The following is a 6960-nucleotide window of genomic DNA, read 5'->3' as shown; positions in this document are numbered from 1 at the left end:
TTTAAGTGAAATGTTAGCATGAATATCAAGATAAACAAGTTAGGGGAAAAACATTTATACATATAACCATTTGCGTACTTGACATACATATAAAATATAAATTTATATTAAGAAAACAAATATTTTCTTTACTGATTGCTCACACGTGAGGAAACTTCAAGATTTTATATCGCATAGTAGACAGATAGCCTCCTGACTACCAGGAAAAAAAATGTTGTCCAGTCATTGTTTTAATTATTACAACAATGAATGTTAGATTTCAGCTTTTCCCATCTTTTTATTTAACTCTCTCCAAATAATGAAGCTTATCAGATAAAGGATATATATGTTTTTATGTAAAGTAACCTTTTGCTCTTTCATCCCCTTTATTCATGTGGATTCTTACAATAGTGTAGTGTTTCTTTGTAAAACTGTATCATATTATAAAATAAATATATTGTTTCTGTCACCTTGGTTCAACTTTTAATAAGCTCTGGAGGGGAGATTCTGCTGGTATCCGCCCAAATGACCTTAGCTATTAAAAAGAATATAGGGCTTTTATAGCTAAGGCACCATTTGTCTAAGCTTTTATGATGCAGTACGTTTGGAGAGCAGCCTAACCTCTAATAGTTTATTATTAGTCTCTAGGGTAAAAAGCAACCCATAAAGATGACTATACTGGCCCCTCTGACTATGAAAAGTTGTGTGACTATATGCAAACTCTGCATAGATAAAGTATATCATATTTTCAGATTTACAATAAATCCTTTTTACTTGTCAGTGTACCATACCCACATGGCTATAGTACTCACAAAAAATAAGTCTCATAAGATTGTAAACAGCTGAACTTCTGCAGCTGTCACAATGAATAGCAGCATTGATTATGAAGAGCCTGACTCTGAATGACTAAGCAACAAAGCAATGTTGAAATAAATCTCACAAGCATCCGCTTACTGGACATTTCAGCCCTCTTTCCCTGTTGAAGGCCATAAGATGCAGCTAAAAATATAAGCATTTCCGGTAAGTGTTACTTATGCCACCAGTTTTTGCCAGACTGCCATTTGCGAGGTCAATAACCAACCTTCATGCTCACATTAAACAATGAATCAGCTGTGTAAAATGGCACGTTCACATCCAAAGTCCCATCTGTCTAAAAGTTTGACCACTACTTCCTGAGATACATTCACAGCTGTGTGAAAATGCTACATTATGGGTTATTTTCAGCTTCAGCTGGTCAAGACTGTAATATCTGAACACCTGCTGCGTGAGCTGAGATGAAAATTTGTACAGGCATCCATACTGCCCGAAGGATGACTGGTTTATGAGCAAGCACCCATTGGACTAATGACATTTCCATCTTTCTCACCTGGGTTTTGGGTGCTAACTGATCTGCTTTTGTTTAGCTCAAAGCACCACTGTGACTAAGCCTATCTTTCATTCTGCCCTCTCACTGCAATCTTATGTGAAATGCATCACGCTTCGTGCACACACTAAGGCACAAGGAATGACTTACTTGCAGATATCTCATTTCAAACATACTGTGAAGCCCGGTATGACTCATTCACTCCAACCCTGCAGCAGTCTGCTCACAGCATTTAGGTGGAAAGGATCCATCCTCCTGGACAGATAAATTCCTTGTGACATCCTGTTATTGTTTTTACTGACCTCTCAGCTTTCCTACAGACAGTCTGGATCATTGCAAGTCTCCCTCTCTTTGTTTTTCTGCTTGTGTGTGCGTGTATTTCAGATATACTGAGGGAAAAAAGCTGGCAGAGAGCGCCCCACAGCAATAGAGGGCACGGAGGGCCAGTAGAGCTGTCTGCTCTCTTCCTGCTATTGTTTCAAGGACCCAGATGAGACTATGCAAGGTTACGCCTCCTGGACATCAGCTTGCTAACCCTCCTGTTGGCACGCTCCTCCTACGGCTGCTGTGCGTTTCCATGGAGATTGAGAATTTGGCTGCAGATGACTGCATCACCTGCTGAAAGGCAAATTGCAGACAGTAATAAACAATAATCTAACCTGAAATTTAAAATCTGCCCATTAAAAAAACACAAGAAAACGTCAGTGGTAACTCATAAAAAGAAATGCATTTATGTGATTTATTTGATAATACTGAGGGTTTTTGTTTGTTTCCGTGTTTGTTTTTAGCTGTGATAATCACATGGGTATGGTAATTGTAGTTTCCTTCCATCTCCTCCTTCTTGTCCTCCTCTGTGTCCAAACTGAAATATCTCAGCATACAAATTGCATATAACTACATATGGATTTCCTAGAAATGCATATAGGCATCTATGGTGCCCAGAGGATGGATCCTAAATATGTTACATTTTCTCATATCCATAACATTAAATATATTTCAGGCCAATATGTCATGTATGAACTAAGATTAAATTAGCATTTGATCCATAGCAACACTTTGGGTTTTTTGACTTTTCACTATGATTAATTAAAAATATGGCATTTGTTCAATATCTTTGCTCATAAATTACAACAATCTCACCAGGTTCAGTGGTGCAACACATCAGGGAGCAAGTGTTGTGAGCATGGACTCAAAAAACATTATGGCCTATTATATATTTCAATTTCATTTCATTAATATAGAACCAAATCCCCTCAAGGTGTTTTGGACTGTAAGGTAAAGCTCCTACAATAATATAGAGAAACCCCAAAAATAAGACAACCCCTGTGAGCAAACACTTGGCAATAGGGGGAAGGAAAAACTCTCTTTTAACAGGAAGAAACCTCTGGCAGAACCAGGCTTAGGAATGGGCAGCCATGCGCATTTATGGGTTACACCAGGGAGTCAAGCACTTCTGATTTAGAAGTTTTTCTTTTCCATTTGAGATGCAAACAAATTGTCCTTCCATTTGGAAAGTGAACTGTAAAAGTCACAGATAAAACTGTAAAACAAACCCTTTGACTTTACTGTTTCACTGACGATTGGTAAACATTTATTAATACATTTAAAAATCATACAAAATTAGAAAAAATATTGGGCTAATTCTTTAAGCATGCTATGCTTCCATTTGCTTGAGCTGACTAACTAAAGCCCTGCAGATCTGCTAATACACTGCATCAGGGTTGTGTGTGCATTGATGTGTCTGTGTGTGAGGGAGTGAAAGCTCATTTACATGTTAGAACTCCAGAAGTGTGCATTTTTATTACTTTGCACGTTTAAATTCCCTTTCTTGTTGGGTGTATGCACCCATGACCTCATAACAAGCAAGGCCAACGACTGAAACTCGATCTGGAGTGAGGAACTCTACCTGTGCTGACGATCAGGTTTGCATTCTTTAGCTGCCAAATTTCCTTCACTGAGCCATGCGTCACATTCGATGTTGTTACTTGGTTTATGCTAACAAAAAAGACTTATTGATAGGGAAATTGTTGATGCATGGGATTTTCATTAGCTTACACTGACATGTGTGCATTAAGCTGGATTGCTAAATCCCTCGGGCCTTCAGCTTTACCGTAGTAGACCTGGGAAAAGGGCCAGACATCTGCTGCCTAGCTCACGTCAAGCACGTGAAGCCTGCCCTTCTTATGTGGTATGCTGTACAATGGATTTTCGTGTGAATGACTTGCAAAATCTCCTGATTCTTGGTGTGAAGGGACAATTTGTGGATTTTTATCAAGTGTATGAACTTGGTTTTCATATTGCATATTAATATTGAAGTAATGAAATGATCTTTAATAACGAATTTCTCTTTGCCAAATCTAATGCAGTGTGCTTTTTTAGGAAAATAATAATGTTATGCCAAAAAAATTTAAAGTTATTCATCAATTTCTCACTTTATTTATCACGGTCATGCTTTAATGTCATGAACGTGGTTTAATGTGCTCAGACATATCAGACTTTCATTTGCATAAAATTATGGACTTTTTCTGTTGTTACTTTACAAGTGAGAGATTTAGCAGGAGTGTGGAGATTACATAAATTTTCAGACAATAGAAACTATTCAAGCTGGGCTGCACTTGATATATTTAACCAACTCGCCTTTCATTCAGATTAATATCCTGCTTTGGGATTAACCCTCACTTGAACACTTTGAACAAAGTAGCCTAGGTGAAATGTGAGCTCAGCAGCAAGTTGCAGTGTAATTTGACAGGGGAATTAAATATGTCAAAGGGGATGGGGAGAGGAAATAACAAGCAAATAAAAGTGTGCTTTGTTCTTCTGAAGTTACAGCTCAGAATGAACTCAGTGGAAATTCAGTGGAATGGGAAAAGTGATGACCAGTCTGTCTGTTGCTCTCCTTTTCACACATTGACCTCATGAATAGACACTTAGATGATTCAAAAATATTTAGTAAAAAGTACATATTCTCTCTTATCACTTTATTATTTACACTTTATTAGTGTTCAGCTGGATCTTCTTTTACCTTTAGACCCATGTTATTCTTTCTGGCATGGGTTCAACAAAGTGCTGGAAACATTCCTCAGAGATTTTGTCGACACTGACATGATAGCATCATTCACTTACTGTAAATTTGTTGGCTGTAGATCTACGATGTGAATCTCCCGTATTCCAAAGATGTTTTATTAGACTGAAATCTGGTGATTATGGAGTGAACCCATTTTCATGTTCAAGACACAACTTTGAAATGATTTGAGCTTCGTGACATTGGAAGGACACGGTGAGCAAGAATACTCAGGTAGGCTTTGGTGTTTAACAGTGCTCAACTTGGGCCACAAAGTGTGCTGAGAAAACATCGCCCACACCATTACACCACCGCCATCAGCCTGAACTGATGCTACACGGCACTCTGGCTTCGTTCTTCCATGTTGTTCATGCCAAAATCCGACTCTACAATGCAGCAGAAATGGATTTCAGGCCAATCTTCTATGTGACACTTTGATAAGTTGCATCATCAGTTTTCCATTCATATTCAACAGCAGTGGCACCTATCAACAGACCTGAAGTACTCAGACCAGCCTGCCTGGCACCAACAACCATGCCATTTTCAAAGTCATTTAACTTAACTCCCACAATTGTTGCTGTACATGTACAATGACAATAAAGGGCTGTTCTATTCTAATCTATTCTGGCTCAGTTGGAACTTCAGCAGGTCAGTTTGACAATGTCTACGTGCCTAAATGCATTGTGACGTACAGCATCACATGGAGGCATTTCAACTGCTGCCACGTGATTTATTGATTAAATAGCAGTTGCTAATAATAACGATGATGGTAATAATCATAATTAACTAATAAAATTATTTTGTAGGTTTTATGCTATTCAGTCACGAGACCACAAGATCAATATTAAGTCGTCTGCTTGTAACTTTAGCATCTCTTTTCCCCACTTTGTTCACAAATGGAATGATAAAGTGTTATTTATGTTCACTTTTCAATCTTCAGTTAGTATACACGCAAATTTTAATGCATTACTGCAGCGCCATCTCATTCCTACACCAACTACTTATTCAGAAGCTTGTAAAACTATTGCGCAGTTGCTGAGGTAAGTAGAAAGTGTAGGGAGGCATTGCTTCCATCAGCATCACTTTGCCGTTCGGGAAATGCAGTGCAACACCACACCAGCACCCCTCTGTGTCACAATGTGGGCACTACAGTTGAATCATAATTAAAATGTGATATCCTTCTACACTTAAAAGGTTCTCCGAGGGCATACAGATACACAGCGTGTGAAAGTTATATTCCATTTCTCACATATTGGTAACATGAGTATTTTTGTGCTTCTTTTAGCAGCGTGACAATAATTATTGAATTGCTTCTACATGTAACTTCTTGAACAAGCCACTAGAAGGAGCCCTTACCTTTCTGTATCTCTACATAAAGCCGCAGGCTGCAATCAAAGAGCAATTGAGGGTGAAAGGAACGCTTTCATCATTCCTTTTTACTAATTGCTGGCAGTTCCCTGAAGAACTGTCACTATTGAGCTGTGAATAGCAGTAATATATGTAAAGCAAAGGAGCAGAGTATCTGTTTTGGTTGAAGAGTCAGTTGTCCAGGGAATAAGCAGGGATTCTTTCTTTTACTGCACACTTTTACTTTGTAACCTTTGTATATGATCCGGTTAACTGTGTTCACAGGTGTTAAATTTCAGTCAGAATCTCCAAAGAAAGCTTTACTGCAGGGCGGACAGCAGCACGGCTCCAGCTGAGAGAAAATTACCCCTCTGCTGTTATTGCTGTTATGTGTTTTAAGATTTGGAAAGGTGCTATGTCATTTTTGTGCCTGTTCAAACAGGAAGAGCAGCTTTCGTACAGTCATTGCCAGAAATGAAAGAACGTCTCGGCCAAATTCTAAACATAGGTTTACATTTAAAGCTTTAACAGTTACTGGCATAGCCTACAAGGAACAGCAATACAAAGCCGAGAAGAAAAAGAAGCCAGAGGAGAAATTATTTTTATTGTTGCCAATGCAGATGAGAGAGAATGACACAATGTTGAATCACAACATAATCTGGTTAAGTGTCAAATCTGCCAAAAGAATGCTTAGACCTTCAGATCTTTCTTCAGAGACGGAATATTGTTCCTCTCAGCATGTGCGTGATGATCACTGATTGCATTGGCAGGGTGGAGAGGAGCTCAATATTCAGTTCAAGTGCCAGAATCTAACACAGAGTGAAGATGGAGCCTGCAGCCAGTGGTGGGCAGCAAGTACTTCACTTATCTTAATTTTATGCCACCACCTCTACTTCACTATATTAAAGGGTGAAATATCATACATTTTACCCCTACTACATTTATCTAACAATCATGGCTACTAGATATAGTTAACATCATGGTTTTACATTGAAAAGCCCCATCCTGAGCCAATAAAGTGTAAAATGTTGTTAAAGAACAATCCTGGGCCTCTCCGCCTCAATTCCTTATAAAAACACTTTTTCATTGAGGTCTGTTGTCATATTTCACTTGTCTGTGTGTTCTTAGCAGTACTACCAAAGAGACCCTTCAAAGTAAATTTTTAGGCATTGGCGATCTCATTTTTTTTCTCTTTTCATACATCATTAAT

The sequence above is a fragment of the Astatotilapia calliptera genome, chromosome 5, assembly GCF_964374335.1.
Source record: "Astatotilapia calliptera chromosome 5, fAstCal68.1, whole genome shotgun sequence".
Taxonomy (NCBI): domain Eukaryota; kingdom Metazoa; phylum Chordata; class Actinopteri; order Cichliformes; family Cichlidae; genus Astatotilapia; species Astatotilapia calliptera.
Note: the sequence above shows the minus strand (reverse complement) of the source record.